General features: G+C 46.6%; 2 protein-coding genes across 2 annotated transcripts in view; both read left to right on the top strand.

Moving 5' to 3' along the window:
• Positions 1-13,741, top strand: part of OPA3 (outer mitochondrial membrane lipid metabolism regulator OPA3) — a 98,846-nt gene that overhangs the window by 3,562 nt on the left and 81,543 nt on the right. The window lies entirely within an intron of this gene.
• Positions 1-13,741, top strand: part of LOC100675353 (OPA3, outer mitochondrial membrane lipid metabolism regulator) — a 57,029-nt gene that overhangs the window by 10,090 nt on the left and 33,198 nt on the right. The window lies entirely within an intron of this gene.

Below are 13,741 nucleotides of genomic sequence, written 5' to 3'. Positions count from 1 at the left end.
TGCACGTGGAGATCCAGTTGTCCCTGATTCACATTTTCATAGGATGGATCCTTTTGGCAATAGTGTGGGGTGAGGGTGGAAGGGAACCCAGTGAAGAGGTGCCTGCAGTAGTCCAGGCAGGAGGGGAGAGTGGCTTATTTTATCAAATTTCAAACCCTCAAAAAAATTGAAGGAATAGTATAGTTATCACTCATATATCCCTCACCACCTAATTTAGCAATCGTTATACTTTGACAGATTTGCTTTATCTTCTGTCTCATATCTGTGTGTGTGTGTATACACACATGCTCTTTTTTTTAATGAACTATTTGAAAACAAGTTACAGACGTGATACTTCACTCCTAAATATTTCAGCCTGTATCTCCTGCATTCGACATTCTCCTACATAACACAATATGGATATCATGCCTGAGAAGTTTAACCTTAGTAACAATATTATTTAATATATAGCTTATATTTAACATGTAGCTCATATTCTAATTTCTCCAATTGTCCCCCAGATGTCCCTTTTAGATTTTCTCTCTCTCTCTCTCTCTGTTTCAGTCTAGAATCTGAACAAGGATCATGCACTGCATGTGGTTATCGTGCCTCTTTAAACCAAAACCAAACCAATTGCTGTCGAGTCATTGCTAACTCAGCAGCTGTGGTGTGATGGATTGCTTTTATATGGCCTTTCCAACCATGGTCTTGTAACTCCTCCCACCAAATAATTGGGTGGGACTATGCAAATGAGGTTCTTGTGGCCCACCAAGGCAATTGGGTAGCTTGTTAATAATGCCGATAAGATGCATGGGACTCTTGTAGGGGTGAGACCATGCAAATAAGGCGTATGGAACCCTAACAAGGGGCTTGGTCAGTTTCGCCATCCTGCTAGGCTTAAAGTGAGCCATCCCAGAGGCGGACAGGGAGACCTTACTACTGCTAAGAAGAAGAGACGGGTATACAGCGCACCCTTTGGACCCAGGGTCCCTGCACTGAGAACCTGCTAGACCCCGGAGACAGAGAGAGCTGTAACACTGGACACTGTGTAAGATGGTGAGAAGTGGTAGCAGAGAAACGGCGGTAGCAGAACCAGGAGACTGGCACAAGATGGCACAGTGGGCTTCGCGGCTCATGGAGTAAGGCAGTTGTAGTAGGTGTACCAACTCATGGAGCAAGAGAGCTGAGTGCCGCCTTTGGACTGAGGCTTGCTGGTGGAGAGGATGCCCTCGAGCACTTAGTGGCAGAGCTAAATAGCTTTGTAAGACTTGGAGGGCAGAGGCCAGTCCAAGGGGCTGAGAGGCCAAGGGCCAGAGAGGGGCCTACCTGTGGGCATAGCTGAGAAGAGGCTGTCCTGAGTGAAGAACTGTATCCTGAGTCATTCCTGACCCTGAGTTGTACCCTGTTATTTCCCTAATAAACCCCATAATCATGAGTATTGTCTGTGAGTTCGGTGTAGCCATTGCAATGAATTATCGTATCCAGCAGAGATGTAGAGAGTGCTGTGGGAGGGATGGCTGGTGTCAGAATTGGTAAAAAGGTTGGAGAGAGGAGGTATGTCTCTGCCTCATAGGAATCAGCCTTGGGCTGTTGATGTTGATTCTTCTCCCGCTTGGTGAAGTTAGAGGAGGCCAGATGCCTCCACCATATCATTTTTACAGTGACCCTGTAGGACAGGGTGGAACTGCCCCATAGGGTTTCCAGGGCTGTAACCTTTACCAGAGCAGACTGCCACATCTTTCTCCTGCAGAGCGGCCAGTGAACTCGATCGCCGACCTTTTGGTTAGCGGCTGAGTACTGCACCATCAGAGCTGCATTCATGCCTCTTTAGTCCCCTTTAATCTGCAACAGGGTTTGGCAATCTGGCCCACCGCCTGTGCTTATGAATAAAGTTTTATTAGAACACAGCCATCCCACTACATTGTCTACAGTTGCACAGTTGAGTTTGTATGGGCCACAAAGTATTTACTCCCTGGACCTTTACAGAATTTATTTGCTGGCCCCTGCTCTAGGACAGTCTCCCTGCCCTTTCTTGCTTTTTCATGAAATTAACATTTGGAAGAGGCTAAGCCAGCTGCCCCGTGGAGCGTTCCACAATCTGAAGTTTTCTGACTGCTTCCACTGATTAGATTCATGCTGAGCGGCTTTGGCAGGAACACACATCACAGACATGATGGTATGTCCTGCTATGGTTGTCACCTCAAAGGGCCCCTGTTGTCTGTTTGTTCCCTTGTTTGTAATGGTCACTTGGATCCCTTGGTTAAGGCGGTGACTATCAGGTCTCCACTGTAAAGGAACCTTTTCCCCTCGGTAATAAATAACTAGGTTTGTTTTGAAGGTAGAGCTGGCAGGATTTCCCGTGGATTGCATGGGGGCGCCATGGCAGAGTGGGGGAGAGGCCGGTTAGATAGGAAGGATCGAGAGCCCAGTTTGGGACAACTTTAGTTTGAGATGGGAGCCCTGGTGGCGCAGTGGTTAAGTGCTCGGTTGCTAACCAAAAGGTCAGCAATTTGAACCCACCAGCCGCTCTGCAGGACAAAGTTGTGGCAGTTGGCTTCTGTAAACATTAAACTTGTTGCTGTCGAGCTGATTCCGACTCATAGTGACCCTATAGGACAGGGTAGAACTGCCCCATAGGGTTTCCAAGGGACAGCTGGTGGATTCAAACTGCCAACCTTTTGGTTAGCAGCCAGTCTCTTAACCACTTCGCCACCAGGGCTCCATAAACATTGTAGCTTTGGAAACCCTACTACTGTGTCTTATAGGATCTCTCTGAGTCAGAACCGACTCGACGGCAGTGGGTTAGGTTTGGTTAGTTTGAGATGCTCTTAGATATTGGAGTGCACTGACTAATTATAGTTACATATTTTTTTTTTTTTTTTGACTGTGTTGTTACTGCCTTCACACGGCTAACGCCCTTTGCCGCGGCCCCAGACTGTGATTGAAATTTCGCAGAGCTGCGGGGTGGCCATGCGTTCTCCCGGGTCAGGCCTCCCAGGCTGACCAGCACGTCTAGCCCCCGTGCCTTGGGCTTGGATTCTTCTGACTCAGCATTGACTTTCCCAACTGGGTCTTCTCACAGCTGAGGCTAGAGAGGTAGGTGTGTCTGCAGGAGGAAAGAACAAGGCAAGCAAGGAGCACAAATGGCAGTGATGCCCTGTGTTGGAGAGGCAAAGTCTTTTTAAACAAAGAGGTCCTGGGGGAGAAAAAATAAAATGCGTTGGTGATGCCAGGCAGGTTGGGCCCCTCTTGCGCACTGCTGATGCTTCCAGGGGGTTGTGGGGTGGCTCTGGGCAGTAGGAGAATTCCAGTTTGTTTCTAGCTAACCAGGTGTGGTAGGCAGCATAATAACCTCTCAAAGCGCCCATGTCCTCATCCCAGAACCTGTGCTTAAGTGGCAAAGGGGACTTGGCAGGTGTGATTAAGTTAAGGATTTTGAGATGGGGAGATTATCCTGATTATCTGGGTGGGCCCAGTGTAGTCACCAAACTGAACCAAACCTGTTGCTGTCCACTCAGTTCTGACTCACGGCAACCCCATGTGTGTCAGAGTAGAACTGCACCCCATAGGGTTTTCACCAAACAAACCAAACCCGTTGCCAGTGAGTCGGTTCCAACTCGTAACTACCCTATAGGACAAAGTAGAGCTGCTCCATAGAGCTTCCAAGAAGCAGCTGGTGGGTTTGAACTGCCAACCTTTTGATTAACAGCCAAACTCTAAATTACTGTGCCAGCAAGCGTCCAGGGTTTTCACAAAGGTCCTTATATGTGAAAGAGGAGGCAGGAGAGCCACAGAGATTTGAAGATGCTACACTCATGGCTTTGAAGATGGAGGATGGGCTCATAAACCAAGGAATACAACCTCTAGAAGCTGGAAAAGGCAAGGAAATGGATTTTCTCCTAGAACCTCCTGAAGGAACGCAGCCCTTCCTGTACTTTGAGTTTGACCTACCAGTTGCTGTTCAGTTGACGCCGACTCGTGGCATCGGTGCTCAGAGTAGAACTGTGCTCCATAGGGTTTTCAGTGGTTGATGTTTTTGGAAGTAGATCGCCAGGCCTTTCTTCCGAGGTGCCTCTGAGCTAGTGAGACCCATTTTGGATTTCTCAGCTCTGGAACTGTAAAATACTAAATCTGTGTTGCTTTAAGTCAGTGAGTTTGTAGTAATACTCGTTACAGCAGCCCTAGGGAAACTAGTGCACCATGCTAATTCATTGAGGTTGCTGGGATGATTTTTTCAGAAGCTCTTTTGTGTCCTTGGAATCATTTCATAAAAATTTGACCCAAAAATCTTAGTGGCTTCAAACAGTAACGCTTTTATTATTGCTCACAGTTTTCTGGTTTGACTGGACTCAGCCAGGCAGTTCTGCTGGTCTTGCCTGGCGGTCTCTCATGTGAATGCATTCAGAGGGCCCTGCAGGGCTGGAGTCATCTAGAGGCTCGAGTAGGGATGCTGGGATGCTGGAACGGCAAGTCTCCTCTCACCCTCTCTGTGTAGCCTCAGGGCCTCTCTTCTCCATGCAGTCTCTCCAGCAGGGTAGCCAGATTTCTTACCTGGTTGCTCAATAACCAGATTTCCACAAGGGAAGAAACAGAAGCTATAGGCATATCCCAGAACTGAGTGCCATCTGCACCACACTCTGTCAGTCTCAGCAGCCCCAGGCACAAACCAGAGTGTGTGGAGGCCTGCACACCCTGATACAGGGGCTGACCCAAGGCTCAGGACACCACAGAGTAGACACTCTTGGGCTTGAATCTCAACACTACCATTTATTAGCTGTGTGACACTGGGCAAGTAGCTTGGCCTCTCTGAGCTTCCATTTCTTTATTTATCAAATGAGAGTAACAGAATTCACCTCCTAGGATTCTCGTGAGAATCCAGCAAGATGGTGGGTACTCAAAAATTTCACAGCATGGTATATGGTTGATAGTGCTGGTTACGAGTGCATGTAGAATCTTTTTCTACCAGTGTAATACCTGATGTGTGGGAGTTACTGCCTGGTGGCTAAAAACTCGACTTTAGGATAAAGGCTTACTGCACTCAAATCCCTGCTCTGCTGTGTGTCCTAGTGTAAAACGGTGGGAGTAATAGCAGCATCAGAGTCTATCTAACTTCATGGGGGATGATGACTAGGATCAGCCCAAAGCTGATTCCCGTGAGTTAGAGGTCAAACATACCTCCACTCTCCAACCTTCTCACCAATTCTGACACCAGCCATCCTTCCCACTCTCTGCTTCTTTGCTGGGTTCCATAATTCATTGCAATGGCCACATAGAACTCACGGACCATACTTACAGTTAAGTGGCTTATTAAGGAAGTAACAGGGTACAACTTGGGATCAGGAAGATGTAGCCAAAGTCTGGAAGGCTCCCCCAGAGTGGAGGGCATCTCTCTTCCTTCTTCAGTGCAGGATAGCTCTCTCAGCTCTTCTCAGCTGTGCAAGCAAGCAAGAAGGCCCTTCTCTCTGCCATGCATGCCCCCTCTCTGCCATACAGGTCTCTTCTCGGTCCCCTCAGTACAGGCACCCTCTGGGCCTCCAGAGGACAGGCCTCTCTGCCTTCTGCCTCTCCACTGATATCTGACCCAGCTGATAACGAGTGTAGCAGTTCTGTTAAGCTCTTTTAGCTGGCTGAATTCCTAGCAACAGGCCTCTGCTATCACCACCAACTCTACCACAGGGCCCTTTCAGAGCCTCTCACCACCGGCTTTGCCACAGGGCCCCCCTGGGACTCCTGATGTCTTCGGTGTTACAGCCCTCAACCCAACTTACAGCTCTTTTAGGAGCTTCTTTGCCTTATCTCTCTTTGCTTCGTCTCTCTTCTTTCTCCTGTCTGCCAACCTCTGTGGGGTTGGCTGCATATATAAGCAAAACCGAAAAAGAAACCAAACCCATTGCTGTTGGATTAATCTGACTCATAGTGACCCTATAGTCCAGGGTAGAACTGCCCTGTAGGGTTTCCAAGGCTGTAAATCTTTATGGAAGTAGATTGCCATCTCTTTCTCCCTCAGAGCAGCTGGTGGGTTTGAACTGCTGACTTTTTGGCTAGCAGTCAAGTGCTTTAACCACCGTGCTACCAAGGCTCCTTATATATAGGCAAATTCCTGGCTGATTTCAAGGCACGGCCCTCCCACCAGGGGCACAAACTGAACCGCTCCACAGATCATAGACACTTCATTTGCATAGTAGGCTATAGTCACGCATTTGCATAATCTATTCACCATTACCCGCAAAGTGCATACAAGTTTTAGGGCAGGCTGCAGCCCAAGGCCAGACAAAAAGCATCAAACCTCAAGTTGTTTATAGCTGTACCCAGGAAATGTCAGTCAACCTGGATAAAAATAATAAACCCTTTGGGGTTTAGAGGAAAAATCTCTCAAGCTGTTTTTCCAAAGAATGAAGGCAAAAGGCCACAAAAAGGAAGTCGTTTCAGCACACCTGGGCAAGTCACTTTGCCTTTCTATGCCTCAGTCTCCTCTGCTGTTCAGCATTCAGTGTGCTCCCAAGGCCTGGCATGTTTCAGTTCAGAAGCTGCAGTGTGGCTGAGTGGCCAGAAGAGGGCCTCTGGAGCTGGGCTGCCTGTGCTGTCACTGCCCTCCGGCAAGTTATTTAACCTCTCAGGGCCTCAGTTTTGTTGTCTATAAATTGGGTTTTTTTTTTTAAGTTAATGTATTTTTTTTGTGTGTGTGTGTGCTTTAGATGAAAGTTTATAGCTCAAGTTAATTTCTCATACAAAAATTTATACACATATTGTCCTGTGATACTAGTTGCAATCCCTATAATGTGACAGCACCCTTTCCACTCCGGTGTTTCCCATGTCCATCCAACCAGCTCCTGTCCCTTTCTGTCTTCTCATCCTGCCTCCGGACAGGAGCCGCCCTTTTGGTCTCGTGTATCTGCTTGAACTAAAAAGCACACTCTTCGTGAGTATCGTTTTATGTCTTATAGTCCAGTGTAATCTTTGTCTCAGAAGTTGGCTTCGGGAATGGTTTTAGTTCTGGGTTAAAAGAGAGTCTGGGGTGTAAATTGGGTTTTTATGGCAGCTACATGTTTTTTTTTTTACATAAGTTAATATCCATAAGGCACTAGATAGTATCTGACCCTTAAGTGCTATATAAACACTTGTTGAATGTATAAAAATGTCACATATCATTATTTTACCATCATCATCATCATCTTAATGTTAAAACTTCTAGTGCCATCCTTCTTAGTCTGCATTGCCTGGTTGCCTACATACCCCAGTGGCCAGTACCTCAAGCATCTAAATAGCGTGGGTACCTCCTCCTCACGGGCTTCCCAGAGGCATGAGGGTCTGGGCTTTCTCATGAACCATTTCTGACGAGCATCCTAGAGATGATAATGTTTGTTTAATCAGGAGCTGGGGATGGGAGTTGTATCTCTGGGGAAAGAAAAGTGGGGAAGTCAGAGAGAGGGCAATATGGCTGAGAGCCTCCCACCACAAAACATCTAAGCCTCCATAAAATATTTAAAGCATCCTTTTAAATGAATGCCTGTGCCAGCAGGGAAGAAAGGGGAAGCCTCTGAGATCCTGGAGAAAGCAGGAGCAAAGAGCAGAGAGGGGAGTGAGCACTGAAGCCACCAGATACACTGGGGACATTTACAGATCTATGTGTCTGAGGGGCTGGGGACTGTGGTGTGGGAAAGCTGGATGGGAGACAGTCTCAAGTAGAGCCAGGCAGCAGCAAAGGTACCCCTGATGGACAGGGGGAACCGGAAAAAACCCACCACGAACGCACACAGCCTTAGCTCTGGGTGGAGATTTAATAAGTCTCTGAGAATTTGTGGCCACTGACTGTCCATCATGTGGGCTTGGGGCCTGAATAATACTCTTGGAGTGGTTCTAGAAACAGCAGGGTGGGAATAGACCCAGAAGGAGCATCCTCTGGCCCGGCCTTGGAGTTATAGCTCATATGGGTTCACAATAGAAAATTACATACCATACAGAGGAGCAGGCACCATGAGCGAGAGTCAGCAGAAACAAAACATGGCAGACAGAGACCTGCCAGAAGTTACAGATATTGGAATAACCGGATGTGGATACAAAATGTTTGTATGTTAAGAGTCCAAGAAGGATGTTAAAACACTAGTAAAATAAAGAAGTGCCAGGAAGTTCAAAAAAGAACCAAATAGAACTTCTAGAAACAACAAATACAATAATTGACATTCAGAACTCAATAGGAGGGCCAGATTAAACACAGCTGTTGAGAAGATTGGTGAGCAGGAAGATAGAAGATCCAAAGCAAAAAAAAAACAAAAGTGAGTGTCCTGCAAGTATTGGGGGTGGGGTGCTCTCCTTAAATGCCCCTGGGAAAGGGCTGGACGTTATTTTTAACAATCTCCAGAGAGGATTCTCACGTGTACCAACATTTGACAAGTCACTTCCCTGAAGTTTATTTATAATCTCTAGAGCTGCTGGTGACCTCCAAACTCTTTTTTTTCTTATTTATTAGGTGCACATTTACAGAGCAAATTAGATCCCCATTCTATAATTTGTACGTAAAGTGTTTCATGGCCTTGGTTTCATTCCCCACACTGTGTGAGCACTCTCCCCAGTTCCGCCCTGGGTTCACCGTTACCTTTCGTCCAAGTTTTTACCCCTTCCTGCCTTTTCATCTTTGCTTTTGGGCAAATATTCCTCATTTGATCTTGTATAATTGATTGTTCTAAAGAGCACCTCCTCTCAGGTGTTATTGTTTATTTTAAGGGCTTGTCTATTGTTTGGCTGGAAGGTGGTCTCCAGGAATGGCTTCAGTTCCAGGTCAGAAGGGCCATAGTCTCAGGGGTTCCTCCAGTCTCTGTCAGACCAGTAAGTCTGGGCTTTTTTGTGAATTTGATTTTTCATTTTACAGTTTTCTCCTGCTTTGTCTGAAACCCTCTGTTGTGATCCCAGTCAGAGAAGTTGGTAGTGTTAGCCGGGCACCATTTAGTTCTTTGGGTCTTGGGGTCATGTAGGCTGTAGTTCATGTGGTCCATTAGTCCTTCAGACTAATTGCTCCCTTGAATCTCTGGTTTTCTTCACTCTCCTTTGCTCTGGACGGGACGAGATCGATAGTTTATCTTAGGTGGCCGCTCGCAAGTTTTTAAGACCCCAGATGCTACTCACCAAAGTGGAATACAGAACGCTGTCTTTATGAACTACGTTGTGCCATTTGACGCAGCTGTCCCTCAGGCCTGTGGTCCTTCACCTTTAAGCCTAGGAATTTCATCCCGTGAGCTGTCTGGTTGTATCTAAAAGGTTCCCCTGAGTGTGCCCCTTGTGTGCTCTCTTGTCTCTGTTAACATATGAAGAGCTCCTACAGTCATATATGTAGAAACGTCCCCCACCAAACCCTTATCTACTGATGGGCATGCTCCCTTAGTTACTGTTGCCCTTTATTCTTGTGTTCCTCTCAGCGCCCTCTCTTCCCTTGGTCACAGTGGGCTGACTTCTCCCATATTGTGTATTGCCTTTCCCTTCACCAACACCTGTCCTATAGCTAGTTGGGAACTTTCCCTCCCTCCTTCTCCCATCTCTTGTAACTGTAAGAGAATGGTTTGTTTTTTTTCCCCATGTGTGAACCTTTCGTTGTTACTTTATAATAATGGTGTCTTAAAATATTTATCTTTTTGTAATTGACTTATTTTACTCAGCATAATGTCCTCCAAATTCATCCATGTTATGTTTCCCAGACTCGTCATTATATTTTATTGTTGCATAGCCTCCAAACGTTTTTTATCATGCTATCCTATCAAGGAAAGGAGTTCCTGGGTGGTGCACACAGATAACGTGCTCAGCCGCTAACCAAAAGGTTCTTGGTTTGTGTTTCAAGTTCACTCAGAGGCGCCTCGGAAGAAAGGCCTGGCGATCTACTTCCAGATATCAGCCACTGAAAACCCTAAGGAGCACAGTTCTACTCTGACACACACGAGGCCACCATGGGTTGGAACTGACTCCATGGCAACCATAGTTTTTATCAAGGAAACATTTTCCCTGAGTGTATGTGTCTGTGTGTAAAATTATTTATCAGTTATATACAGTGCTACTACATAAAAAAAAAAAGTTCGTTCCCGCCGAGTCGATTCTGACTTATAGGAACCCTGTAGGACAGAGTAGAACTGCCCCAGAAGGTTTCCAAGGAGCGTAAGGTGGATTTGAACTGCCGACCTTTTGGTTAGCGGATGTAGTTCTTAACCACTGTGCCACCAGGGTTTCCCTTTTATTCATGGCCCCCCCAATATTCCTGCTCTCACTAAAAATATTTTCTTCTACAGACATGGTTAAGTGACTTTGAAACTCTTGGTAACCCTCAGTGAGAGTCCAGTTCTGACATCCTCTGTTCATGACAGGCACAGCTGGCAGAGCTCTAGAACTGTGATGCCAGACCCAAATGGGAGAAGTGCGTTGCAGGCTGCACTTTTTTTTCACTCCTACCCTTAATTATGCAAAGGTATTTGTTGGAATTTGCTCATGCTGGCATTCTTAAGTTATCACTCCGCAGTGTCTGAGAAGTCTTTTTTTTAATAATTTTTATTGTGCTTTAAGTGAAAGTTTACAAATCAAGTCAGTCTCTCACACAAAAACCCATATACACCTTGCTACACACTCCCAATCCAATTACTCTCCCCCTGATGAGACAGCCTGCTCTCTCCCCCCACTCTCTCCTTTCGTGTCCATTTTGCCAGCTTCTAACCCCCTCCACCCTCTCATCTCCTCTCCAGGCAGGAGATGCCAGCATAGTCTCAAGTGTCCACCTGATCCAAGAAGGTCACTCCTCACCAGCACCCCTCTCCAACCCATTATCCAGTCCAATCCATGTCTGAAGAGTTGGCTTTGGGAATGGTTCCTGTCCTGGGCCAACAGAAGGTCTGGGGGCCATGACCACCGGGGTCCTTCTAGTGTCAGTCAGACCATTAAGTCTGGCCTTTGAGAATTTGGGGTCTGCATCCCACTGCTCTCCTGAGCAGGAGTCTTTTTGAGAAGCCTGTGGTGTGAGGGGTTAGGAGCCCTGGTGGCAGAGTGGTTAAAGCGCTAGGCTGCTAACTGAAAGATTGGCAGCTCGAACCCACTAGCGGCTCCGGGGGAGAAAAATGTTATGTTTCACTTCCGTAAAGATTGCAGCCTTAGAAACCCTAGGAAGTGGTTCTACTCTTTCCTACAGGGCCTCTGTGAGGTTGAATCGACTCCACGGCAGTGGGTTTGATTTGGTTTGGGGTTAATGTGAAAAAAAAAAAAAAAAATGTGAGGGCTGGTTAATTTGCCACCACAGAATAATCCCCAGCAATCTACTTGCCTGGACTGCAATACCCAAAGTGGATGGTAGAGGGCGCCCGTGTCATCCCTTCTACATCTGGGTCCTGCACCCTGTGGATGGCACCTGGCTGACAGGTGCTCCAAGAGGGCTCCCGAGACCATCTATATAGAGTACATCTCTACACTCCTAGGAAAACTTAATTTCTTCTTTTCTTCCTCCCCTTCCTTTTCCTTCATCAAAACAAAAATAACCAGAAGTTCTGATAATTTCTTCCTGTGCCCCAAAGAAGCACCCCATCCACCCTTCTTTGTCTGCCCCTTTTTGAGACTCCATGGTCAGTTCCTTAGAGTCTTACCCAGATTTCCTGGCTCCCTGGAATATGCTTCAGCCCCTCACTGGGTCTTACTCCCACTTCCAGCTCTTGGCTCCTCTTCTTTTCCTGTCCTTTGAGCTCTAGCAACCCCATCTGAGACCCCTAAGCCTCCATATGACTGGTAATTTCCACAGAGCTCTCTCACTCTTTCCTAAGCCATCCTCCAGCTTCCAGACTCACCTTGACCTGCCTTTGATGAGCAGAGAACAGTAGCAATTACCTCTACTGAGGAGCTACTGTGTGCCAAACTCCATGCTAAATGTGTTGCCATGTTATGATCTTTTGTCTTTTTAAAACTGAGTCGAATTTTATTTTACTTTTGGTTTTTAAGTTTTTTTTCTTCTGACATTCTTGGGAAGCTGTCTAAATTACAGAAGTAATGTATACTTATTGTGAAAGAAAGAGCAAGACACAAATCAGTTTGTATTCATCTGCAAGTAATGGAAAACCCAACCAATAGTGACTTAAATCAAAAGGATATTTATTGTTGGCCTTACAGTAAGCCCTGAGGGAGGTGGCTTGGTGCTGTCATCAGGGATCTGAGAACACTTTTCTGTCCATGCCATCTTTGGGTTCAGGCAATAACTGACCTTATGGCCTCAAAAGGGCTGCCAGAGAGCCAGGCATCATGACTTTATACTGTAGTATTCAAAGGTAGGAAAAGTATGGGCAGGGAGAAGCAGGGGGTAGCCAGGGAAATGAGACAGAGAGCTTCTCAAGAAGGAAAATCCTTTCCCAGAAGCCCCCAGGAGACTCCCTTCACTGCTGATTGGCCAGAACTGAGTCACATACCACCCCTTGCTGTATGGGAAGTCAGGGTGGTGAGTATTGGCTTCTAGACTCTAATGGAGGCAGGGGAGGATAGAGTTAATGAGACAGTAGCAAATAATATAAAAAACCAGAAAAACCAAACCCGTTGCTGTTGGGTCGATTCCGACTCATAGCGACCCTATAGGACAGGGTAGAACTGCCCCATAGAGCTTCCAAGGAGCATCTGGTGGATTCAAACTGCTGACCTTTTGGTTAGCAGATGTAGCTCTTAACTATTAACATCACCAGGGTTTCCACAGAGAATAATATAAAGTAGTACTAAGAATCATAAGCACTAAGGCTGTTCTAAAGTCTTCACATGTATGAGTTCTCACCACAACCTCACAAGGTTGTCATTACCACTACTTTACAGATGAAGAAACTGAGTATAGCCCGTAAGTAATTTGCCCAAGGGCACTTGGGTAGTAAGAAGTGGAGCTAGGATTCCAGCCCAGACAGTCTGGCTCCAGTTTTCATCCTTAACCACATGGCTCTCTGGCTCACCTCTGAAACCCAGTCCCTGCAGGCAGCTGTGCTGAGTCTCCCAGCAGACCCTTTCAAGTCACATGCGAGCCTTAACAGTTATCATCCCTCTAAGCCAGGGATCATGACTCCCCTCTTGCATAAGAGGAAATGGAGATGCAGAGAGCTTGAGGAACTTTCCCAAGGTCTCAAAGCAAGTAAGTAGCAGAGCAAAGACTTAAACTCAGGACTGCCCGACTCCAGAGCTCACTAAACTCTTAGCCTCCCTGTTAGCTACTTCCACTGTGTCTCTTAAATTCCCAAATGCCCTCTGTTCTAAGTCTCTGCCGGCCTAGGGGGCGTGGGAAGCAGAGACAATGATTATATTCTGAAGTGTAGGCATGCCGCAGTCCGTTAGGAAGCTGTATAATTTTCTCACCTAGCGCATCTGCTATGGCTACAGTAGTCAACAAAAGAGACAAAAATCCCCGCTTTTGTGGAGCTCATATATGAGGGTATTAGGCAGAATAACTTTGGTTGCCAGCCTAACTCCAGCTAGTTTAAGCAAAAAAAAAAAAAAAAAAAAAGCTTCGTTGCCTCCGGAGACAAGCTATCTTCAGGCGTGGCTGGATCCAGGGGTTCAGTTGATGTTGTCAGGAATCTGTCTGCATCTCTTGGCTTTGCTTTTCTCTGTGGTGACAAGTGGGCCCAAACAGCTCTAGGCATAACATCTTACCACTTGGTAACCTAGGGCACAAAGAGGTCCTTATCTCCATTCCAAAAAAAACCAAACCTGTTGCCGTCGAGTGGATTCCACCTCATAGTGACCCTATAGGACAGAGTAGAACTGCCCCGTAGGGTTTCCAAGG

Source organism: Loxodonta africana, chromosome 11 (genome assembly GCF_030014295.1).
Source record: "Loxodonta africana isolate mLoxAfr1 chromosome 11, mLoxAfr1.hap2, whole genome shotgun sequence".
Lineage (NCBI taxonomy): Eukaryota > Metazoa > Chordata > Mammalia > Proboscidea > Elephantidae > Loxodonta > Loxodonta africana.
The sequence above is the reverse complement of the archived record's forward strand: the minus strand, read 5'-3'. Positions and strand labels throughout refer to the sequence as shown.